We start from the raw sequence: 26,997 nt of genomic DNA, 5'->3' as shown, positions 1-26,997 counted from the left end.
GAGAGGCTAGCACTGGAGTAATATGATCAAATTGTTTGGTTCTAGTCAGGATTCTAGCAGCCGTATTTAGCACTAACTGAAGTTTATTTAGTGCTTTATCCGGGTAGCCGGAAAATAGAGCATTGCAGTAGTCTAACCTAGAAGTGACAAAAGCATGGATTAATTTTTCTGCATCATTTTTGGACAGAAAGTTTCTGATTTTTGCAATGTTACGTAGATGGAAAAAAGCTGTCCTCGAAATGGTCTTGATATGTTCTTCAAAAGAGAGATCAGGGTCCAGAGTAACGCCGAGGTCCTTCACAGTTTTATTTGAGACGACTGTACAACCATTAAGATTAATTGTCAGATTCAACAGAAGATCTCTTTGTTTCTTGGGACCTAGAACAAGCATCTCTGTTTTGTCCGAGTTTAATAGTAGAAAGTTTGCAGCCATCCACTTCCTTATGTCTGAAACACATGCTTCTAGCGAGGGCAATTTTGGGGCTTCACCATGTTTCATTGAAATGTACAGCTGTGTGTCATCCGCATAGCAGTGAAAGTTTACATTATGTTTTCGAATAACATCCCCAAGAGGTAAAATATATAGTGAAAACAATAGTGGTCCTAAAACTTGAGGAACACCGAAATTTACAGTTGATTTGTCAGAGGACAAACCATTCACAGAGAAACTGATATCTTTCCGACAGATAAGATCTAAACCAAGCCAGAACATGTCAGTGTAGACCAATTTGGGTTTCCAATCTCTCCAAAAGAATGTGGTGATCGATGGTATCAAAAGCAGCACTAAGGTCTAGGAGCACGAGGACAGATGCAGATCCTCGGTCCGATGCCATTAAAATGTCATTTACCACCTTCACAAGTGCCGTCTCAGTGCTATGATGGGGTCTAAAACCAGACTGAAGCATTTCGTATACATTGTTTGTCTTCAGGAAGGCAGTGAGTTGCTGCGCAACAGCCTTCTCTAAAAATTTTGAGAGGAATGGAAGATTCGATATAGGCCGATAGTTTTTTATATTTTCTGGGTCAAGGTTTGGCTTTTTCAAGAGAGGCTTTATTACTGCCACTTTTAGTGAGTTTGGTACACATCCAGTGGATAGAGAGCCGTTTATTATGTTCAACATAGGAGGGCCAAGCACAGGAAGCAGCTCTTTCAGTAGTTTAGTTGGAATAGGGTCCAGTATGCAGCTTGAAGGTTTAGAGGCCATGATTATTTTCATCATTGTGTCAAGAGATATAGTACTAAAAGACTTGAGCGTCTCTCTTGATCCTAGGTCCTGGCAGAGTTGTGCAGAGTCAGGACAACTGAGGTTTGGAGGAATACGCAGGTTTAAAGAGGAGTCCGTAATTTGCTTTCTAATAATCATAATCTTTTCCTCAAAGAAGTTCATGAATTTATCACTGCTAAAGTGAAAGTCATCCTCTCTTGGGGAATGCTGCTTTTTAGTTAGCTTTGCGACAGTATCAAAAAGGAATTTCGGATTGTTCTTATTTTCCTCAATTAAGTTAGAAAAATAGGATGATCGAGCAGCAGTAAGGGCTCTTCGGTACTGCACGGTACCGTCCTTCCAAGCTAGTCGGAAGACTTCCAGTTTGGTGTGGCGCCATTTCCGTTCCAATTTTCTGGAAGCTTGCTTCAGAGCTCGGGTATTTTCTGTGTACCAGGGAGCTAGTTTCTTATGAGACATTTTTTTAGTTTTTAGGGGTGCAACTGCATCTAGGGTATTGCGCAAGGTTAAATTGAGATCCTCAGTTAGGTGGTTAACAGATTTTTGTCCTCTGGCGTCCTTGGGTAGGCAGAGGGAGTCTGGAAGGGCATCAAGGAATCTTTGTGTTGTCTGTGAATTTATAGCACGACTTTTGATGTTCCTTGGTTGGGGTCTGAGCAGATTATTTGTTGCAATTGCAAACGTAATAAAATGGTGGTCCGATAGTCCAGGATTATGAGGAAAAACATTAAGATCCACAACATTTATTCCATGGGACAAAACTAGGTCCAGCGTATGACTGTGACAGTGAGTGGGTCCAGAGACATGTTGGACAAAACCCACTGAGTCGATGATGGCTCCGAAAGCCTTTTGGAGTGGGTCTGTGGACTTTTCCATGTGAATATTAAAGTCACCAAAGATTAGAATATTATCTGCTATGACTACAAGGTCCGATAGGAATTCAGGGAACTCAGTGAGAAAAGCTGTATATGGCCCAGGAGGCCTGTAAACAGTAGCTATAAAAAGTGATTGAGTAGGCTGCATAGATTTCATGACTAGAAGCTCAAAAGACGAAAAACGTCATTTTTTTTTTTTTTTTTTTTTTTTTGTAAATTGAAATTTGCTATCGTAAATGTTAGCAACACCTCCGCCTTTGCGGGATGCACGGGGGATATGGTCACTAGTGTAGCCAGGAGGTGAGGCCTCATTTAACACAGTAAATTCATCAGGCTTAAGCCATGTTTCAGTCAGGCCAATCACATCAAGATTATGATCAGTGATTAGTTCATTGACTATAATTGCCTTTGAAGTAAGGGATCTAACATTAAGTAGCCCTGTTTTGAGATGTGAGGTATCATGATCTCTTTCAGTAATGACAGGAATGAAGGTGGTCTTTATCCTAGTGAGATTGCTAAGGCGAACACCGCCATGTTTAGTTTTGCCCAACCTAGGTCGAGGCACAGACACGGTCTCAATGGTGATAGCTGAGCTGACTACACTGACTATGCTAGTGGCAGACTCCACTATGCTGGCAGGCTGGCTAACAGCCTGCTGCCTGGCCTGCACCCTATTTCATTGTGGAGCTAGAGGAGTTAGAGCCCTGTCTATGTTGGTAGATAAGATGAGAGCACCCCTCCAGCTAGGATGGAGTCCGTCACTCCTCAGCAGGTCAGGCTTGGTCCTGTTTATGGGTGAGTCCCAGAAAGAGGGCCAATTATCTACAAATTCTATCTTTTGGGAGGGGCAGAAAACAGTTTTCAACCAGCGATTGAGTTGTGAGACTGCTGTAGAGCTCATCACTCCCCCTAACTGGGAGGGGGCCAGCGACAATTACTCGATGCCGACACATCTTTCTAGCTGATATGCACGCAGAAGCTATGTTGCGCTTGGTGATCTCTGACTGTTTCATCCTAACATCGTTGGTGCCGACGTGGATAACAATATCTCTATACTCTCTACACTCGCCAGTTTTAGCTTTAGCCAGCACCATCTTCAGATTAGCCTTAACGTCGGTAGCCCTGCCCCCGGGTAAACAGTGTATGATCGCTGGATGATTCGCTTTAAGTCTAATACTGCGGGTAATGGAGTCGCCAATGACTAGAGTTTTCAATTTGTCAGAGCTAATGGTGGGAAGCTTCGGCGTCTCAGACCCCGTAACGGGAGGAGTAGAGACCAGAGAAGACTCGGCCTCTGACACCGACCCCTGGTTAATGGGGAAAACCGGTTGAAAGTTTCTGTCGGCTGAATGAGCGACACCGGTTGAGCGTTCCTACAGCATTTCCTTCCAGAAACCGTGAGAAAGTTGTGAGAAAGTTGTCCGGCTGCGGGGACTGTGCCAGGGGATTTATACTACTATCTGTACTTACTGGTGGCACAGACGCTGTTTCATCCTTTCCTACACTGAAATTACCCTTGCCTAACGATTGCGTCTGAAGCTGGGCTTGCAGTACAGCTATCCTCGCCGTAAGGCGAGCACAGCGGCTGCAATTAGAAGGCATCATGTTAATGTTACTACTTAGCTTCGGCTGTTGGAGGTCCTGACGAATCGTTTCCAGATAAAGCGTCCGGAGTGAAAAAGTTGAGGAAAAAAATAAATAAATATATGAACGGTAATTAAAAAGTGAAAACCGTAAAGCTGTCAGGTAGCAAAATAGGTTGGCAACAAAACTCACAGCAACTCGAAACCTTTTTGGTTGTAGGTAGAACCCTTTTGGGTTTTTGTAGAACCCTCTGTGAAAAGGGTTTTCCATTGAGCCCAAACGGGTTCTACCTGGAACGAAAAAGGATTATTGAAAGGGTTCTCCTATGGGGACAGCCAAAGAACCCTTTAATGTTCTAGATAGTACCTTTTTTTCAGAGTGTAGGGTCGAGGTTGAGGGGTCCACATGGCACCGTCTGACACCCATTAACTCACCCAGGCAGCCTTGCAGCCTTGCTCTCTCAGACAAACAAGAAGGGTCTGTTGATGTTTCCCGCCAGGTGTCTGTCTTCCCCATCTATAAATACCGCCTCAGCTCTTGCTCTTGGCCCCAAGCAGCCCCCTTTAAAAAAGGAAACATTCTCACCCCAACCTGGCAACACACACCGCTCTATCTGACAGATCCTGGTGCATCAGGTGCCCATGCCCACCCACCAACAAGCTATACATAAACTCTAATGTCTCAGAGAGCTCAGAGACTCAGACAGAGAAGAGGCACAGGTTTGGAGGTCTGTGTCTATGTATCGAAAGCAGTGCCTATATATCTTTCCGACTGCCAAGATACTGTTGTGTATTCTCTTCGACAGCTTCCATGTTCTACTGCCCACTCAGATCAGCTTCACAAAAATTTGAAGTGAACCCTCTTTCCCTGCTCTCTGGATAGGCTTTTCCCCCCAAAATCAATAACCTTATTACTGGCAACTCTGCACTTGACTGAATGTATTCCTGGCCCCTGCAGTATGGCCTCCCAGCGGGTTAGAGACCTCTTCACACGCCTCTTTTAGCTCCGACTGCCAATTTGTTTTCAGGGATTGCAGTAGTTTGACGGTGCTGAGGTGATAGCTATTATTACCAACTAACCCTCCTTGGTCCTGCAGCAGAGCGTCCCTTGTTATCAGGCAGACAGTGCTCCACTTCCAGGGTTCAGTTCACTCTCACTATACTAGAGAGAGGTACTATAGGTGCAGGTGTGAAGAGTGACATTCTGATAGCACGCCTCTGTAACGTCCTTCACTTCACCGGCTCTCAGAGACCCGGGCCCCAGGCCCCCTGTTTTAGGCAGCCATGATAGATGAGGCCCCATCCTGTCTGTCAGCAGCCTAAATGGGCTTGTGTCCCCACATATGACCCACAGAACCCAAATCCCTCCTTGCCCCACCTGGACTCTCTCGCTTTATAGATCAAGAGCAGAGCAGTGCGGGCATCTGCCAGGCAGCGTGGCACAGGGATGGCAAGCATGCCCACAGCAGCCTGTCTCCATCTGTCAGAGAGCATGGGTCATAAAGAGGGGTGCCGCCTCACCACCATTTCAGCCCTGCAGCAGCAAACCCACACCCACAGCAATTAGAAATACTGCACCAACCATCCATCCCTCTGTGCCCACAGAGCATGAGATAGAGAGAGGGAGAGAGAGAGAAAAAAATAGAGAAAGAGAGGCAGGGAAATGTATGTATTTATGATGCAAATGAAATCAAGAGACCTCAGAACAGATATGTGGGCATCGACTGTAAAGTGATCAATCGTCCCACTGCTCCAGAGAGGATGGTCCTTTGTCTACTGACACCTCTGGGAAAGATCCCAGCACTTTGAAACATCAACTGAACCCCTCTGCAGCCTCTACGCTTTTATAGCCACACAGTACCGTATGGCAACTAAAAATCAACAGACGAACCAGAAAAGACCACATTGGCATATGGATCTGCTATTGACATGTATGTGTAATGAATAACTATAAAATCCACTAGCCACCAGTGACAGCCCAATACATAATCTAAAACTGCCAATAGTCATGAGCATAATCAACTTAGAAGTGATTTTATTTATTTTACCTTTATTTAACCAGGCAAGTCAGTTAAGAACAAATTCTTATTTTCAATGACAGCCTAGGAACAGTGGGTTAACTGCCTGTTCAGGGGCAGAACGACAAGATTTGTACCTTGTCAGCTCGGGGGTTTGAACTTGCAACCTTCCAGTCACTAGTCCAACGCTCTAACCACTAGGCTACCCTGCCGCCCGATCCATATATAATTACATTAAATATGATTTAGACTAATTTAGGTCCATCTATAACCTATTGACATGGCTTCCTGTTTGATTTTGATTTAGCAGAGCATAAAATAGGCCTACATACAGGTAACTGCCAAAATAAAGGAAACACTAACATAAAGCATCTTAATAAGACATTGGGCCACCACGGGCCAGAACAGCTTTAATGCACCTTGGCATAGATTCTACAAGTGTCTGGAACTCTATTGGAGGGATGCAACTCCATTCCTCTACGAGAAATAAATTCCATAATTAGGTGTTTTGTAGGTATTGGAAAACGCGGTCTCAGGCACCGTTCCAGAATCACCCATTAGCATTCAATTGGGTTCAGATCTGGTGACTAAGACGGCCATGGCATATGGTTTACATCGTTTTCATGCTCATCAAACCATTCAGTGACCACTCGTGCCCTGTGGATGGGGGCATTTTCTTCCTATGGGGGCATAGCAATGGTATCCAAAATAATGTCTTGCCCAGCATTTTTATACATGACCCGAAGCATGATGGGATGATTAATTAACTCAGGAACTTAATTAACACAGGAACCACACCTGTGTGGATGCACCTGCTTTAAATATACCTTGTATCCCTCATTTACTCAAGTGTTTTCCTTTATAACCTATGTACAGACATACATAAAGATGCTTAGACATTCCCATTTAATTTCTAAGTGAGAAACGATTACAACCCATTGGAAAAGCAGGTTATTTACCAATACCAAACAGCAGCACAAAGCTAACAAAAGGTCCCTGAATGGCTCAAGTAAACTGGATTTAGGCTGTGATATAATTGTGTCTACAAGGGTTAACTCCCTTTGTCTGTGGGTACAGAGGCCTGGGACACTCACCTGTCACAGTGTGCTCCCATGTACCCCGGCTGCCATCGGTCACATATCAGCTCCCCTCGCGGGTCCACATGGCAGGTGGGGCTGAAACGGCAATGTTTTTCAGCAATAGAAACAGGAAGTAGAAGAAAAAGAAAAGAAGCTCGTATCAACAAACCCATCGTCCCACTAAGCTGCTGCTCCAGTCCTGGCACCGGGGCGTGCCGCCCCCACTTTGACCACCAGGGGATTACCGCCAGTTACCAGTGCTTGACTAAAGCGATTGTCTCTGGCCCTGTTCGCAAGTCAGCGACCTCAACATTGTGGAAAAACAACAGAGCTAGTCGACAGCACCATCAGCCCTAAATAAAACATTAAAGTGACTAAGGATTAGTGTCGTGATGAGAAAATAAAAGCTATTATAAGACGATAATGCATTATAGATAGAGGTCAGTGTGGCTAGATAAGGGTTCTGATTAAGTGCCGTATTAACTTATTTCCATATGACAAGTGATGACATACTTGTTGGACGGGATGTTGAGGGGGCAGGCGCAGGGCTGGCAGTCATTCGGCGTTCTCTTGTTATCTACGCCATGGAATCCAGGGATACAGTCATCACAGTGGAATCCGGTGGTGTGGTCAGTACAGCCCTGGGAATGTACAGTAGGTTATTTAGGTTTATAGGGTTAACATACCGCCAATGAATGAATCCATTCTTTAAAGGGCCAATCCGCAGTTGCTCCATACATTTCCTGACTTGTAAATGAATGATATGTACCCATTGGTTCTTGAAGAATATATCTTATAAAAGCCTCATGAGCTTAGATTAGAACCCAAAATATAAACATGTTTTTACTCCAATGTTTGTAAAGAACATAAATGTGTAAGGAACACTATATAGCCACAAATAAATCTCTGTGATATCATCAATGGTCAGTCCTTGTATCCATAGATCTGGCTAGGAATTTGAGAGTGGTTACATTTCTCCAACCCCATCCATAAGCTTTTTACCAAAACAGTGGTGGGGTGTCCGCGTTGTTATTGTTTCAACTGCACTTTGGCCATTTATTTCTAGAACAATACCAATACATAAATATATCCACTGTAAACTAGCTTTTCCAAGTAATACTCTGGTGTATTGTCATAATTAGTTTGAGTAGCAGCTGTACTTGATTGGCAAATGCAGTAAACCTGGATGAACAATTAACAAAATTTGAGTAAAATCTACAGAGAAAATCTACAGTCTCCTCTCCATAGTGTCTGTCTGACAGGGATGGTCCGGTGAATAATTGACCGAGACTTTGTGAGTCTGATGTTGCCAAATTAAACATAATGCATTTCCCCACAGATTGGCATTAACCCAAACTCCGGTAATGCACCGCTAATAAAATGAGAGCTGTTTTTTTTCAGCTCCACGCCTCGTCAGCCCCAATAAAGACTAAACGCTCTTGAGTCAATTGCAGATGTCTACTCAGCATAATCACCAGCATAGAGAAGATTTCTTGATTACAGGGGGAGGGATGGGCACGCAGTTTAGTGCATGCGCACGTACAAGTGTGTGTGTGTGTTTTAGTGTGTAAATGTGTGAGTTTGTGTATTGGCTCTACCTATAAACCCCAGACTTGCTTGGCACAGAGCCGTAGAGCCTATCTCTTGTGGGATAAATCCTGAGAGCCTTTATAAAAGCCAGTCAGAAAGGCACACTCTACCTAGCTGGAGAAAGGGCACACTCTACCTAGCTGGAGGAAGGGCACACTACCTAGCTGGAGGAGGGCACACTACCTAGCTGGAGGAAGGGCACACTACCTAGCTGGAGGAGGGCACACTACCTAGCAGGAGAAGGGCACACTACCTAGCTGGAGGAAGGGCACACTACCTAGCTGGAGGAGGGCACACTACCTAGCTGGAGGAAGGGCACACTACCTAGCTGGAGGAGGGCACACTACCTAGCAGGAGAAGGGCACACTACCTAGCTGGAGGAAGGGCACACTACCTAGCTGGAGGAGGGCACACTACCTAGCTGGAGGAAGGGCACACTACCTAGCTGGAGGAGGGCACACTACCTAGCAGGAGAAGGGCACAATACCTAGCTGGAGGAAGGGCACACTACCTAGCTGGAGGAGGGCACACTACCTAGCTGGAGGAGGGCACACTACCTAGCAGGAGAAGGGCACACTACCTAGCAGGAGAAGGGCACACTACCTAGCAGGAGAAGGGCACACTACCTAGCAGGAGAAGGGCACACTACCTAGCAGGAGAAGGGCACACTACCTAGCTGGAGGAGGGCACATTATCTAGCTGGAGGAGGGCACACTACTTAGCTGGAGGAGGGCACACTACCTAGGAGGAGGAGGGCACACTACCTAGCTGGAGGAGGGCACATTATCTAGCTGGAGGAGGGCACACTAATTAGCTGGAGGAGGGCACACTACCTAGGAGGAGGAGGGCACACTCAACCAGAGTTTAACTCAACATTATGGCATCATTCACAGGCACCAACCGGCCTTGGAGGAGACAGCGGTAGGTCTCAGGGGAGTAGTCGATCATAGACACCACACCTGACACAGGAACGCTAACCTACAGAAGTACCAAATACCTTACGTATTCACAGGAATGGCTAACTATTGAATTCCTTCTGTCCTACCGGTTTAGGTAAAACAGCCTTTAATTTTTATGCGCTGCATACTTGTGGTACATTTCTGAATATCCTACGATTGGACTAGTGCCTTTCTGTATTTTAGGGTATTGGTAAATCTTTTCAGGTGTATGTATGTATTTTTTATCGTTTGTATTGTTGTATTTCTCGTGTTCATGCCTTTATTTGTGTAATTTGTATCACTGCTTCCTTATCATTTATGTATTTTGAATTTGGTGCATTTTTGTGAAATACAGACTTTGGTCTCAATGGGACTTCCCTGCTTAAATAATGGTTAAAAAAAAAAAAAAAAAAAAACATCCCATCACTGTTCTAGCAGACTGACTGTTTCATACTGAAGCAGGTCTAGTCTGATGTCTGAAAGTAGCGTCGAGGCAGTGTTGAGCGTCTGCCAGGGGAAGCTGAGAGAGGTGAGGATGTACAGAGGTCAGAGAGCGCTAGCTAGCTGTCAGGATGTGGACAGACAGACAGCTGAGGCTGGCCTCCGGCCCCGGGGACACAGCCATCAACACAACTCAGGTCTATCTGAACACAGAGTCATGAAAAAACACCACAGGCTACAGGCTGAGATCTATCTCTACCTCTAAAGCCCTGATCATAACACAGGCTGAGATGAAAAGAGGGGGTAGAAGGTCAGTACGATAGCTAAATTAATCCTGGTTAGGGTCCAACCAGCAAGTCTCTTCAGGTGGGGGCTTAATCCTCTGTCACAGCCTGATATGTTTCACTTGTCTTTGTGCTTGTCTCCACCCCACTCCAGGTGTCGCCCATCTTCCCCATTATCCCATGTGCATTATACCTGTGTTCTCTGTTTGTCTGTTGCCAATTCGTCTTGTCTTGTCAGGTCTTACCAGCGTGTTTTCCCGTCTTCCTCAAGTTTCTGTTTCCTAGTTGCCCCGGTTCTGACCATTCTGCCTGCCTGCCCTGACCCCGAGCCTGGCTGCCGTTCTGTACCTGCCTGACTCTGACCCGATTACGAACCTCTGCCTGCCCTGACCCCGAGCCTGCCTGTTTTTCTTCACCATATTGACTCTGCCCTGGATTACCTCTGCCTGCCCTTGACCTGTGTTTTGCCTGCCCCCTGTTTGGGTCAATAAACATCTTGTAATGGCTTTCCTCTTCCTCTTCTGAGGAGGAGTAGCAAGGATCGGACCAATACGCAGCGTGGTAAGTGTTCATCTTAGTTTTTTAATAAGAATAATGAACACTGAACAAAACAATAAACGACCACGTGAAAAAACAAAACCGTAACAGTTCCGTGTACCCACAACTCAAAAGTGAAACCAGGCTACCCAAGTATGGTTCTCAATTAGGAACAACGATTGACAGCTGCCTCTGATTGAGAACCATACCAGGCCAAACACAGAAATCCCAAATCATGGAAAAAAGAACAAAGACAACCCACCCAACTCACGCCCTGACCATACTTAAAACAAAGACATAACAAAAGAACTAAGGTCAGAACGTGACACATCTGTGATTCTAGCTGTCTGCATCTGGGTTTTATCCTGAGTTCTGATATCCTCATTAAAATCAATGCTATTTGGATTTAACAGTGGTAATAGTACAGTTACCAAGGGTGAGATTAACAACACAGAGCATTACACGTAAGAAAATATCATTATTATACATTTCCAAGTGGTGATATCAGGTGTTGTGTCCACTGGTAGAGGAAGGAAGGAACATGTTTAAGTAACTCAGTGGAATGCAGTTCTGAGATCTCAAACCCCTGTGACTGACAGGAACTAGTACCTGTGTGTTAGATAGTCAATATAAAATCAGAAAAAAATATATGTTATAAGAGGATTATTCTAGCCAATTGAAATGTGAAAATACAGTGTAGAAGGTCAGATTTAGTGTTCATGTGGACTCTCAACATCTTCTCACCCCCCCCCGCACCCCTACTTACTAAGCATTGTCCAGTGATGTCATCACATTGTGGCATGGCCATGGCAGTCGCAGGGTTCACAAACTCCTTTGAAAACACTGCTATTAACCCTGCGATGCCCAGACGAACACATCTGCAACACAAACACTCACCAAGGCATATCATTATTAGACTATGAAAATACGAGTACAGAATCTTGACAGTTTAAAGATACCAATTTGTAGACCAATAAAAAGCCAACAATGTAAAAACAAATCAACTGTCTCCAAGCTACAGGGGAAAAACTAAATAAATAAATGAAAAAAAAATTGCCAGTGAAATGGAGTTTAATTGTCTCGCCTCATAAGTTGTTTAGGGTTTATAATTAGTCCTTCAAAGACGTAATTAATGCATCAATGTTGCTGAACTAAGTGCTTTCTGCAGTTGGAGAGAAAATTGTAACATCGTTCTGTCAGATTAGAAATGCATCAGGAATAGTAAAGACTACATTTGAATTTTAAATGCTACATTCAGATTTTCAACCCAACTAATTTAAACACATCTTCAGTGAATTTTAAATAAATAGCATTAATTGGGGTAAGCAACTTGAGGAAAAAAATGACTGTTTTTAATCTGAGTAGGTACACACACAAATCCAAAAGCAAAACATTAGTTTGAATTTCAAGTAGGAGAACGGGGCATGCACAAGCGTCACAATAGCATTGGAAATAAATGCCTTTCTCTGTCCTTTTGTCAACTCTCCGTTCATACTGTGTTGTTCAATGCTCTCGTGGACACAGATAAGACACAACACACTGTCTGGCATCGCTCCAAAAATGCTCTCATAAGGCTTAAAACAACAAGACAGAGAATGACAACGATAACAAACATGCCCTGTGTTTCGTCTCGCTCTGCACTTTCCCTCTATACTGACTTTGTTGTTACCAAGAAGTGTTACCCTTTTATACCTCTGCAGAGAGGAAGAAAGAGAAGGGCCAATGGAGAAGGTGAAAACACTCACAATAATTAACTAAAGACTTGTCAAGTTTACGCAATGCCTACATACAGGAAGACTTGTTTAGTTAAAGCAATACCTACATACAGGAAGACTTGTTTAGTTAAAGCAATACCTACATACAGGAAGATATGTTTAGTTAAAGCAATACCTACATACAGGAAGACTTGTTTAGTTAAAGCAATACCTACATACAGGAAGACATGTTTAGTTAAAGCAATACCTACATACAGGAAGACTTGTTTAGTTAAAGCAATGCCTACATACAGGAAGACTTGTTTAGTTAAAGCAATGCCTACATACAGGAAGACTTGTTTAGTTGAAGCAATACCTACATACAGGAAGACTTGTTTAGTTGAAGCAATACCTACATACAGGAAGACTTGTTTAGTTAAAGCAATACCTACATACAGGAAGACTAGTTTAGTTAAAGCAATACCTACATACAGGAAGACTTGTTTAGTTGAAGCAATGCCTACATACAGGAAGACTTGTTTAGTTAAAGCAATACCTACATACAGGAAGACTTGTTTAGTTAAAGCAATACCTACATACAGGAAGACTAGTTTAGTTAAAGCAATACCTACATACAGGAAGACTTGTTTAGTTGAAGCAATGCCTACATACAGGAAGACTTGTTTAGTTAAAGCAATACCTACATACAGGAAGACTTGTTTAGTTAAAGCAATGCTTATATACAGGAAGAGCACAATGGTGAGCATAGAACAGCCAGGATGTTTTTCTCAAAGGATAAGGACAGAGACAAAGCACAAGAGAAAAGCATGAAGGACCTAAAAAGCAACACATACTATACTGTATAAATAGATAGATATTAGACCCCTGGGCATTGGGTGAAGAGAGTATAAAACAATCATCAATACGAATACTATGAGGATTTACCTCCGCTTTACCCTTTCTAGAAAGGTTATGCTGTTGGATTTGGGGATATGAAACCTCAAGCAGCATTTTTCTTAGTTCTCTTGGCGTTTAATGGTTTTGCTGAGGGAGAAAGGATTAGTACTGAGCCGGGAGCCCTGCACACTTCACAGAATGCCACCGCTGTTATTCATTGAGGTCACATCTAGCGCTCCCTCCCTCTGCATCGCCTATAAAGACTTGATGATAACCGTGCATTCTATTTCATTCCCCCTCTCCCTCCCCCGCACACACAGATTTGCTTGAGTCAGCACAAAACGCCACATGCCGAAATCAATACCCATCGCTTTTTTTAATAGAAAAGACAGTTTTTAACCGAGAGTACAGATTGCTGCAATAGCAAAAACTTCTTTGTATTTGTACCTGTACACCAGCTTCTCTTTACATTTACAAGTCACCTACGGACACACTCGCGTAAGCATGCACACACACATCCAAACTGACAAACCACACACACTTTACAATTAGCGGAAGTGACAATGACACACCAGCAGAGCCACTCTCACACAACCATTTTTGGAAATGACCGGACCAAGGTGCGGCGTGGTGAGCGTACATTTTTCTTTAATATAAATGTCGCCAACAAAACAAGAAACAACAAAAACGAATGTGACGCTTACTTTGGCTATAATGCCACTAACAAAAACAACTACCCACAAATACAAAAGGAAAAAAGGCTGCCTAAGTATGATTCCCAATCAGAGACAAAGATAGACAACTGTCCCTGATTGAGAACCATACCCGGCCAAAACATAGAAACACAGAACATAGAGTTTCCCACCCGAGTCACACCCTGACCAACCAAACATAGAGAATTAAAATATCTCTACGGTCAGGGTGTGACACAGTGACACATCTACACGGCATTGGCCATCTTCTGGACAACTTACTGGCCACCTCCAGACTGACAGAAGGGAGTCTGGTCAGGACAGGATAGACACACCAACAGAGCATTATTAGAAAAGTGGTGGTTAATGGCAACATAAAAATAGTCCAGTTCACACTAAATCAACTGTTGTAAAACATGACCACAGAACACAAAAACAAACATCTAATAATGCCAAGCATCTCTCCAATATATCCTGCAAGACCTCATAACGATGCCCTCTTTAACATACAGATAACATCAACCACAGAAAACCCCAGCTGATTTTGGCTTCTTGTGCCAAAGTGCAGATGCAGGATCAGATCAGTGTGGAACAGAACAGAGGAGGGTGCAGTGTGTATGGTTACCTGTAGATGGCGACCCGCTCATTGCTGTATGAGGCTCTGATGAGGACGCTGCTCACATTAGTTAGAGCCATCATGAAGTCCCTCATGCTGACAGGCAAGCCTGTCTCCTGATTCTCAAAGTGGTCAGGGTAGAGCACAATCATTTTTGTGCTCTCCTAAAAAAGGGTACACCGGCAGACTGAATCGACTGTCAATCATTTGTATCCCGCTGCTCTGCAAGAGATGAAAATGTTGGTCTTGTTGCTGAAATGTTTTTTATTGAACACACACAAGAAGGGTGTATAGGTACTGTCCCTTGTAGAAAATACCAGTATGCAATTATTTTATGAACTTAAAAGAACAGACAGATACAAAAAGACCCAGAGTTACAGGTTAAAAAAATAAATGATACATGTCAGTTTTCTCTCTTTTTCCACCCCTCGTTTGAGAGACAGCATCCATGTTGGTGCATGTATTTTGTATCCACATGCCAGAATGCTAAGTCTTGCCTCTGGCTGTCAATATTGGCCATAAATGAAGCATGGGCGTCACATGTGAATAATACTTTATTCTGAGACACCATGAATAGCTCAATTGTATAAAGAGTGACATTTCCTAATATGAAACTTGTCTTTGTCCAGATTGTCCATCGACTCAATAAGTGTGTGAGTTATTGTCAGTGTAAGCATAGTAATTTATGTGTAGGTGTGAGCTCGAAGGAAATAGAGAAATCTGTCTGTGTGAGAGAGAGAGAGAGACAGAGAGAGAGAGAGAGAGAGAGAGAGAGAGAGAGAGAGAGAGAGAGAGAGAGAGAGTATGCTGATAGAGTACAGCTAATGGAAACATTGCCAGGTAAACTTTAAGGGTAAAGTCTTTAAACACACTGGTGGGAATCATCAGGGAGGATTATCAGATGTTATTCATCCAGCCTGCTTATTTACTATTCCAGTGGGCAACGGCCACTTTATTTGCACTGAATAAATGGAGTCTACATGCAAAGCAGTGTTAAACTATCAATAATGACCTGTCATACATCCAGGCTCCTCCCCCATATCACATAGGACACGTGCTCTCCTCTCTGCAATATATGAATAAAACCCAGTGACTAAGCTTAGGTGTTTGTCATCTGACACTAATGTGGCTGGATATCGCTCCCTCAGATTCATAATTCAAACAGTCATGTACGAACACCAGTATAACAAATACACACTGAAGCTGAAGAGGGATCTCTCTGACCAACCTCCTCAAAAATCATCCACCAAATCAGTAAACATAGCATATTTTGGATTGAAAAAGGTTGACATTGAGTTGTTAGAAGAGCATTTGATCACTGATTGCACTAGAGAGCAGGCTCTCTTGCTGGTTTTCAGATCCTCTGGATAAACTCATTATTCAGGATAACCTCAAAGGATGTAATCATGATCTGAGTTTTCCAGCTTTTGTAAAGAGGGCAAGAGAACATACATACCAATGGCACATCGCATTTGTGTGGCTGCGGCTGGGTTTTGACTGCCATCATCTGTATGTGTGTGTGTGACTGTGTCCGCGACTGTGTGTGTGTGTCCATGAATGTGTGTGTGTGTGTGTCCCTTCCTTCAGAGCACAGGGAGAAAACTACAACACATTCCTCATGGATCACACAGAAACAAAAGACAGAGAATGAATCCTATCACCGCACTCGGCTGACTGAAGATGAAAACGACGACAGATGAACCGCTGGTCCACGATGGTGGGTCAATAAAAGGACACCTCGCTAGCGTAATAGCCCAAGATGACAGAGAGAACGGACGACAGAGGGAACGGACAACAGAGAGAACGGTCGACAGAGAAAGAGTGTGTGTTGCGCATCACTCCCAAGGCCATCTCCTCCATGCCAGGAATGATTAAACAACGCTAAAATAAATCATTTAATTGTTTCGCACACCGCTTCGGCAAAGTTGTGTGAGCGACAATAAAACACAGTGGGGAGGTTCCGCTTTTATTGACCGTTTCACCAGTGAGGAGCAGATAATGAAGCAGACCTTTTGTCAGAGCAGCGTGCAATTGGGACCCCCATACCTATATTAATCAAACGAAACAATTCCTTTTTTTGTGACAATCGGATAGACATCAGAAATCCTTTGTTGTGAGATACTTATATATATATATATATATAGTGTATGATATAGTGTATGTGGACACCCCTTCAAATGAGTGGATTTGGCTATTTCAGCCACACCTGTTGCTGACAGGTGTATAAAATCGAGCACACAGCCATGCAATCTCCATAGACAATCATTGGCAGGAGAATGGCCTTACTGAAGAGCTCAGTGACTTTCAACGTGGCACCGTCATAGAATGACACCAGTTTGTCAAATTTCGGCCCTGCTAGAGCTGCCCCGGTCAACTGTAAGTGCTGTTATTATGAGTTGGAAACGTCTATCAGCAACGAAGACTTAGCCGTGAAGTGGTAGGCCACACAAGCTCACAGAACGGGACAGCCGAGTGATAAAAATAGTCTGTAACACTCACTACCGAGTTCCAAACTGTCACTGGAAGCAACTTCAGCACAAGAACTGTTTCCATGGCCGAGCAGCCGCACAAAAGCCTAAGGTCACCATGTGCAATGACAAGCGTCTGCTGGAGTGGTGTAAAGCTCGTCACCATTGGACTCTGCTGCAGTGGAAACACATTCTCTGGGGTGATGAATCACGCTTCACCATCAGGTTTGTAGGATGCCAGGAGAACGCTACCTGCCCCAATGCTAGGCCCCTTAGTTCCAGTGAAGGGAAATCTTAACGCTACAGCGTACAATGACATTCTAGACGATTCTGTGATTCCGACTTTGTGGCACCAGTTTGGGAAGGCCCTTTCCTGTTTCAGCATGACCATGCCCCCGTGCACAAGCTGAAGTCCATAGAGAAATGGTTTGTCAAGATTGGTGTAGAAGAACTTGACTTGCCTGCACAGAACCCTGACCTCAACCCCATTGAACACCTTTGGGATGAATTGGAATGCTAACTGTGAGCCAGGCCTAACCTCCCAACATCAGTGGAAAGACCTCACTAATGCTCGTGGCTGAATGGAAGCAAGTCCCTGCAGCAATGTTCCAACATCTAGTGGAAAGCCTTCCCAGTAGAGTGGAGGCTGTTATAGCAACAAATGGGGGACCAACTCCATATTAATGCCCATGATTTTGGAATGAGATGTTCGATGAGCAGATGTCCACATACTTTTGGTCATGTAGTGTATCTTCTGAGCGCTGCACAAACTAATGCAGAGGCATGGTATAGTATGGAGCTAGACCAACTGACTAGATGCAAAGCTCTCTGGGGACGACTATATGTTCATATTAATGAACAGTGTTTGTTATACGGTTATATTATAAAAAATATACATGCATCCATTGCTGTCATGTTTGATGATACAGCTTTGTCGACAGAGCGCTTATAAAAAGCATTAAAGTCTACTTTGAGAAACATCCTCCATGCTTAATTTGATGAAGAATCCTCACTTCGAAGAACTCATTCTTGTCTTATTCTCAAGCTTGTATCGATTTCGGTAAACAACTCTGTAGATATCCAAACATACATTTTGTCTCGCACTATTCTCCCCTAGCTTTCTCTGCGTAACCTGTTCATTTAAGTTCCCCTGTGTGAAAAGGATAGAGCTCTGCCATGGGGACCAGCAGGAATGTGTAAGACAACTGCATATGGGACACAAAACAATGCAGCACTACTAAGCTGAGCTCATTTTTGGAGGATCAGCTAATGACAGACAGATGCTGTCTAATACCTAGGAGCACATACAGACACAGAGATGTGTACACACACACTGAACACATACACACACAAACACAATTCACAACACATAGCTTTGTGCCAAACATTTTTTTCATGAAACCAGACATATCATTCAGACATGTCTGGCGTGAACTTCAACAAAAGATAAAAGTATTTTTAGAACTGTAGGGGGACATGTCTCATGATCAGTCTGGGCCAATCAGGTTGAACATTACTTGGACCAACATTCTCTATTTTAGCACTTGCTCTATGAATGAGTTCTTGTTGGCAGCTAACCTAATGTACAGTGCCTTTGGAAAGTATTCAGATCTCTTGACTTTTCCACATTTAGTTACATTACAGCCTTATTCTAAAATGGATTTTAAAAAAAGGAAAAATCCCTCATCAAGCTACACACAATACCCATAATGACAAAACAAAAACAGTTTTTTTTTAATGTTTGCTATTTCATAAATGAACTAAAATGTCACATATACATAAGTACTCAGACCCTTTACTCAGTACTTTGTTGAAGCACCTTTGGCAGCGATGACAGTCTTGAGTCTTCTTGGCTATGACGCTACAAGCTTGGCACACATTGCTCATGGCTTGGTTTCATTTTCAACCTCTCCCTGTCTGAGTCTGTAATACCAACGTGTTTCAAGCAGCCCACCATAGTCCCTGTGCCCCTGAACACTAAGGTAACGTGCCTAAATGACTACCGACCCATAGCACTCACATCTGTAGCCATGAAATGCTTTGAAAGGCTGGTCATGGCTCACATCAACACCATTATCCCAGAAACCCTAGACCCACTGCAATTTCCCCCACGCACCAACAGATCCACAGATGATGCAATCTCTATTGCACTCCACACTGCCCTTTCCCACCTGGACAAAAGGAACACCTATGTGAGAATGCTATTCATTGACTACAGCTCAGCGTTCAACACCATAGTGCCCTCAAAGCGCATCACTAAGCTAAGGACCCTGGGACTTAACACCTTAACACCTCCCTCTGCAACTTGATCCTAGACTTCCTGACTGGCCGCCCCCCAGATGGTAAGGCTAGGTAACAACACATCCGCAGAGGGTAGTGCGCACAGCTCAGTACATCACTGGGGCCAAGCTTCCTGCCATCCAGGAGCTCTATACCAGGCGGTGTCAGAGGAAGGCCCTAAAAATTGTAAAAGACTCCAGCCACCCTAGTCATAGACTTCTCTCTGCTACTGCACGGCAGTGGTACTGGAGCATCAAGTCTAGGTCCAAGAGGCTTCTAAACAGCTTCTACCCCCAAGCCATAAGACTACTGAACATGTAATCAAATGGCTACCCAGACTATTTGCACCCCCCCCCATGCTGCTGCTACTACTCTCTGTTATTATCTATGCATAGCCACTTTAATAACCCTACATGCATGTACATATTTAAATCAATTACCTTGACACCGGTGCCGCCACACATTGACACATTGAGTCTGTACAAGTAGCCCCTATATAGCCCCATTATTGTTATTTACTGCTGCTCTTTAATTATTTGTTATTCTTATATCTCACTTTTTGGGGGGGGGTATTTTCTTAAAACTGCATTGTTGGTTAAATGCTTGTAAGTAAGCATTTGACTTGTAAGGTCTACACCTGTTGTATTTGGCGCATGTGACAAATACAATTGGATTTGATTTGAAACCAGAATTTGGGAACTTTCTCCAATTCTTCTCTAAACATCCTCTCAAGCTCTGTCAGGTTGGATTGGAAGCATTGCTACACAGCTATTTTCAGGTCTCTTCAGAGACGTTAGATCAGGTTCAAGTCCAGGCTCCTGCTGGGCCACTCAAGGACATTCAGAGACATGTCCCGAAGCCACTCCTGTGTTGTCTTGGCAGTGTGCTTAGGCTTGTTGTCTTTTTGGAAGGTGAAACTTCGCCCAAGTCTGAGGTCCTGAGTGCTCTGGAGCAGGTTTTCATCAAAGATCTCTCTGTACTTTGCTCTGTTTATCTTTTGCTCGATCCTGACCAGTCTCCCAACCCCTGCCACTGAAAAACATCCCCACAGCATGATGCTGCCACAACCATGCTTCACTGTAGGGATGGTGCCAGGTTTCTTCCAGACATTTCACTTGGCATTAAGGCCAAAGAAGCTTGTTTCTCATTTTCTGAGTGTCCTTTAGATGCCTTTTGGCAAACTCCAAGCGGGCTGTCATGAGTCTTTTACTGAGGAGTGGCTTCCATCTGGCCACTCTACCATAAAGGCCTGATTGGTGGAGTGCTGCAGAGAGGGTTGTCCTTCTGGAAGGTTCCCATCTCCACAGAGGAACTCTAGAGCTCTGTCAGAGTGACCGTCGGGTTCTTGGTCACCTCCCTGACCTAGGCCCTTCTCCCCCGACTGCTCAGTTTGGCCGGGCGGCCAGCTCTAGGAAGAGTCTTGCTGGTTCCAAACTTCTTCCATTTAAGAATTATGGAGGCCACTGTGTTCTTGAGGACCTTCAATGCTGCAGACATTTTTTGGTACCCTTCCTCAGATCTGTACCCCGACACAATCCTGTATCGGTGCTCTACGGACAATTCCTTCGACCTCATGGCTTGGTTTCTGCTCTGACATGCACTGTCAATTGTTGGACCTTATATAGACAGGTGTGTGCCTTTCCAAATCATGTCCATTCAACTGAATTTACCAAGTTGTAGAGCTCAATTTCGAATCTCATAGGAAAGGGTCTGAATACTTGTAAATAATTATGTATGTTTTTTTAATACGTTTTTTTACAATTTTTTAATACATTTGCAAAAAACAGTGCCACAAATGTCTCAAGCAGTTGGCTTGCTGACAACAGGATTGTCCACCAGACCTGTTGCCAGATAATTTAATGATAATTTCTCTACCATAAGCCAGCTCCAACATCATTTACGAGAATTAACGTCCAACTGCAGACCACATGTATCCACACCAGCCCTGGACCTCCACATCTGGCTTCTTCACCTGCGGGATCATCTGAGACCAGCCACCCAGACAGCTGATGAAACTGTGAGTTTGCACAACCAAATCATTTTTGCACAAACTGTCAGAAACCGTCTCAGGGAAGCTCATCTGCGTGCTCGTTGTCCTCACAAGGGTCTTGACCTGACGGCTGTTCGGCGTCGTAACCAACTTCAGTGGGCAAATGCTTACGTCTGATGACCAATGGCATGCTGGAGAAGTGTGTTCTTCACGGATGATTTCCAGTTTCAACTGTACTGGGCAGATGTCAGACAGCATGTATAGCGTTGTATGGGCGAGTGGTCTGCTGATGTCAACGTTGTGAACAGAGTGCCCCATGGTGGCGGTGAACACAAATGAACACAATTGCATTTTATCGATGGCAATTTGAATGCCCAGAGATACCGTGACGAGATCCTGAGGCCCATTGTCGTGCCATTCATCCTCTGCCATCACCCTGTGTTTCAGCATGATAATGCCCCATGTTCCAAGGATCTGCCCTGGAATCTGAAAATTTCCCAGTTCTTCCATAGCCTGCATACTCACCAGACATTACACCCATTGAGCATGTTTGGGATGCTATGGATCGACATTTACGACCGCACGTTCCAGTTCCCGTCAATATCCAGCAACTTCGCACAGCCATTGAAGAGGAGTGGGACCACAATAAGCAGCCTGATCAACTCTATGCGAAGGAGATGTGCCGTGCTACTTGAAACAAATGGTGGTCACACCAGATAGTGACTGGTTTTCTGATCCACTCCCCTACCTTTTTTAAAGGTATCTGTGACCAACAGACGCATACATCTGTATTCCTAATCATGTGAAATCCATAGATTAGCGCCTGATGAATTCATTTCAATTGACTTATTTCCTTATATGAACTGTAACTAAGTAAAATCTTTGAAATTCTTGCATGTTGCGTTTATATTTTTGTTCAGTGTAGTTGTATGTCCATGCTTATGAGGCTACATACACTTACCCCTATGATGACATTAGGAGCAGAGTTAACCCTGATATCCTGGTCTTTCTCTCCTGCGTCATATGAAACTCATATCATATGAGACTTCCTCCATAGGCGGAGATGTGTAAACAAACACAAGACAACATTTTAAGTAACCTGTCACATTGTACATTACAGTATGCTAACTTGCGCTGCATCGAAGAAAATGGGTTACCACCATCAAAGGAACTTTAACAATGTAATAGCATGTAAAGACAAGGACTGACATTAGGCATGCAGTACATGTATAGTGAGGGTTATAGGAGTTATTGTATTAGTAAACCGGGATATAAAGTTGAAAATGATCAAGAGTCCCCTTTAAATCCCAGTGGAGTATGAAATGACCCAACACCACCAACAAATCTCCACACCTCTTCGGTGACAATACGAGCGGTGTGTAATGAGCGTTAAGGGACAGGTTTTATAGTGGCACACTTCCATGCCTGGGAGTAGTACTGAAGAGCCTGTACTCGCCAGATGCATTACAAACAGTTTTAAAACAAAGATCTTTAAAGATGGACACAGTTTTACAGGCACTGGGCTCCTGAAGATTAGGATGTCTATTTGCCACAACTAGGAGTGTGTGATTGTTCGAATGATGACTGCATTCCCAAAATGTCTGTCTGGTACAGTTGAGCACACATTCTCAGATCTAGGACAGCCTATCCTCCCCCGCCTCCTTTGGATTTGTCTATCTGTCTTTGTTCTCTCTCTATGTTTCCTATGTTCTCCACTGGCTGCTCCAGCTCCCCAAACAAAGCAGATGTGTGTTGTGTTTTTCCTGCTAGAAAGGGGCCCTCTCATCTTGGTGCTATTGAGCCACTCTATCTCCTGGCCCCCTGCTGAGGCTATAACAGGGAGCTCTGGGGGTGCTGATGTGTTCAATGAAAAGGCCCTGTTGTTTTCCGACCATGGAGAACCTTTGACTAAGACCTGGAGGGCAAATCACTAGTCTGCCTAGTCTGTAACAGTTTGTCCAAGTCAGATCATGTGACCTGCTTAGTCTGTAACAGTTTGTCCAGGTCAGATCATGTGACCTACCCAGTCTGTAACAGTTTGTCCAGGTCAGAGCATGTGACCTACCTAGGCTGTAGCTCTGTCCATAACAGTTTGTCCAGGTCAGATCATGTGACCTGCCTAGTCTGTAACAGTTTGTCCAGGTCCGAGCATGTGACCTACCTATACTGTAGCTCTGTCCATAACAGTTTGTCCAGGTCAGATCATGTGGTCAGGGAAAACTCAGGGCCTTACCAGCACCATCATCCCCTGGTTAGGAGACCAGCAACAGCAGTGAGCCACATGCACCAGAGCCAGAGCTCTTTTAATGTGTGTTTTGGCATCATGTGTTTTGGCATCATTGATGTCTATGCATGTATTATTGTGATATGACTCATGCACAGCTGTGCAGACAACCAACATAGAATAATAAAAATGTTCCCGTTGTAACTAACCATGGTTCACTGGCAAAATTAATGCAGAGAAGCGTTGAAATACAGCATTATTTGTTTGTACACAGGAAGCGAGATAAACAAGGGCTAAAGTGAGTCATGTACAGACTGCAGGTCCTAATATAATGTCATGACAACCTCTTAACTCACAGAAATCCAGTTAACACTGAGAACACCTCAACCTTTGTGGAACAAAGGGGCTGGTCTATGAAGGTGAAGTGCATTGTTGGTGGGAGGAGCAGGGAAAATCTAACCTTTTGTTAAGGAGCAACAACAAGCGTCAGACACACCACTAATGAGACAGATCTAATCCTCTTGTTAGTAGCATCAAATGCACTCCTATCAGGACACTCACATCAATAAACCATCTCTTTGTCCAGGATCAAATTGTATATCTCACAATCCTACTGGAGCACCATGGCTGATTCTGAACAATCATAAAAACGTGTGTTTTTCTACATGAGGACACATTGAGTTATAGAACAAATAAAGAGAGGCCTGTGAAGAGAGGACTCTGGAGTTAGGATCCACTTTTATAGATCACAGGGGAGGCCGTGTTAGGACAGAGACAGAAAGCCAGAGTGGCTAGCCATCCCACAACAAATATGCCCAGAGAGACAGAGAGATAGAGAGTGGTAGAGAGAACAAGCAGGGGGTGATCAGCGCCCACATTTCAGAAAATAAACAACAGACCTTCGATCCATCTACTGGGTTCTTAAAACAAGTCTCACCATGACACCGGGATCCTCAAATCTGCTCCCCTATTACGAGCCCTGGGCCCTAGCTCTGTTGACTTTAATATCCAGGAAGCATCAATGTGTGTTTTCCCACCGGCCACTCACAGGACAGCTACAAAGAAGGGGCTCTGCTCAGAGCCTCTGACTGCCTACAAAATGGGGTCCTGTTTAGTTTGTGCATAGTGGGTGATGGTGGGGGTCCAAAACTAGGGTTTGGAAACACTCACATCTGGGAAACACTTTTACTGGCCCGAATGAGACGGTCCAAAGTGAACACATCTGGGACAAAGGTTAATGCTGCCTCAAAAGCTGCAAGAATTTCCCTGCTTGTTTGTCCATCTGTAACCATGTGTTTGTGTTGGTGTGCTTTATGGAGACATTTCCACCATGTTTTGGGAAGTATTTGGGTTAAATCATAAGAACTAAGAAATTTACTAAAACGGTTGGAGTATCATTCAAATATTTGGCAAGTACTGTATAAGAAAACACACAGCATCTGACAATTACATTTTTGTCATTTAGCAGACCCTCTTATCCAGAGCGACTTACAGTAGTGAGTGCATACATTTCTGTCCTGTGAATAAAACCCACAACCCTGGCGTGGCAAGCGCCATGCTCTACCAACTGAGCCACACAGGACTAAGTTGTTTCTAAGCAACCAATATCTTTTTAATAGAGCTCTATCAAAGCTAAAAAAAAAATGCAACATTTGTATCAACAAAAGATGATCTACTCCAGTATCCGCTGAATGAGGAGGAAACTTTGGAGGCTTCCTTGTTGCACTTCATTGGACATTTACATAAGTGGCATAGCCTGGGAATAAGGCTGTGTGTGCCCTGCAGCCTCTCCCCCTGCAGTGTGGAGGGAATAGAGGCCCGATCACAGTGTTAACTACCGCATGCAGTCTGGAGCTGCAGTCTGGGACAGGCTTGGAGTGGCTAAATATCCTCCTCTCTACTTTCAAGTGGGACAGAGGAGCACAGTGTCTATTCAGAGCTCCGATAGCATCCTATAAGTGGCACTCTCTCAGTCTCTAGTCTATAGGTCTCCAGAAAGGACAACCTCGTACAACCAAGGAAGCCAAACACACATAGTAAATAAATACATTAATATGGGTAAAACTATCACTGGCACCCACTCATACATATTCTCCTGTGCGCTGGTTCTCTCTGTGCAGGCTGCTCTGTCGGCCTTGTCAATCTGAAGACGAGTGGTAATGGCTCCGTTCCTCACTGGGAGAAAGTGCTGAAGTGTGTACTCAGGCAAGCGCTGTCGAGATGGGTTCATTTATCATCATAATAGTCTATTACCCGTGATAGGACACAACTCAGTGAAGAGGCAGCTGCAGTAATTGGTGCTATTCCTTTCACTTTGCTCGGCTGGGGAAGGCAAGGAGGCAGCCCTCGGCACCGGGGCAATAGTCAATCAACACGTGGAGATTTCTGAAGAGAAAAGTTCATCTGCGATTTTTATGCAGGTTTATAGGTTTTACTGTCTCCTGTAAATCTGTCACCATCAGAGGTGGACGTGGTCAGGAAGTACTTACAAAATTTGGCAACAATTAAGATGCTACTTTTTTGCTGATTGTCGAACAAGTGAATGTGTACAGTTTCTTCAGAAAAGTATTCATACATGTAGCCCTTGATTTATTCCACATTTTGTTGTTACAGCCTGAATTCAAAATGGATTACATAGATTTTTTTCTCACCCATCTACACAGTATACCCCATAATGACAAAGTATACATACAGAAAAATCTCATTTACATAAGTATTCAAAATCCTGGTGTCATGGCCATCGTTCAAGGAAGACCAACGCGCAGCGTGGTGAGCGTACATTTTCTTTTATTTGTTAAAATGTCGCCAACAAAACAAGAAATAACAAAAACGACCGTGAAGCTTACAAGGGCTATAGTAACCCTAACAAAGATAACTTCCCACAAAGACAAAAGGGAAAACGGCTGCCTAAGTATAATTCCCAATCAGAGACAACGATAGACAGCTGTCCCTGATTGTGAACCATACCCGGCCAAAACATAGAAATACAAAAACATAGAAAACAGAACATGGAATGCCCACCCAAATCACACCTTGACCAAAGCAAATAGAGACATAAAAAGGCTCTCTAAGGTCAGGGTATGACAGTACCCCCCCCCCCCCCCCCCCCCCCCAGCTCTGGTGCGGGACGCAGACCCCGCTCCACCTCTGGCTCACCCCACTTTGGTGGCGCCTCTGGTGCGAGGACCCTCGTCGCCGACCCTGGACTGGGGACCCTCGTTGCGGGCCCCGGACTGGGAACCCTAGTTGCGGGCCCTGGACTGGGGACCCTCGTTGCGGGCCCTGGACTGGGGACACTCGTTGCGGGCCCCGGACTGGGAACCCTCGTTGCGGGCCCTGGACTGGGGACACTCGTTGCGGGCCCCGAACTGGGAACCCTTGCTGGAGGCTCCGGACTGGAGACCGTCGCTGGAGGCCCCGGACTGGAGACCGTCGCTGGAGGCTCCGGACTGGAGGCCGTCGCTGGAGACTCCGGACTGGAGGCCATCGCTGGGCCGTGGAGGCGCACTGGAGGTCTCGAGCGTAGAGCCTGCACAACCCGTCCTAGCTGGATGGTTATCTTCGC

The 26,997-nt window shown here is 44.4% G+C and overlaps 1 pseudogene; it reads right to left on the bottom strand.

Annotated features, from left to right (window-relative positions):
- LOC115107469 (laminin subunit alpha-2-like) overlaps positions 1–26,997 on the bottom strand; it is a 151,068-nt pseudogene that overhangs the window by 87,322 nt on the left and 36,749 nt on the right.

Source organism: Oncorhynchus nerka, linkage group LG24 (genome assembly GCF_034236695.1).
Source record: "Oncorhynchus nerka isolate Pitt River linkage group LG24, Oner_Uvic_2.0, whole genome shotgun sequence".
NCBI lineage: Eukaryota > Metazoa > Chordata > Actinopteri > Salmoniformes > Salmonidae > Oncorhynchus > Oncorhynchus nerka.
The sequence above is the reverse complement of the archived record's forward strand: the minus strand, read 5'-3'. Positions and strand labels throughout refer to the sequence as shown.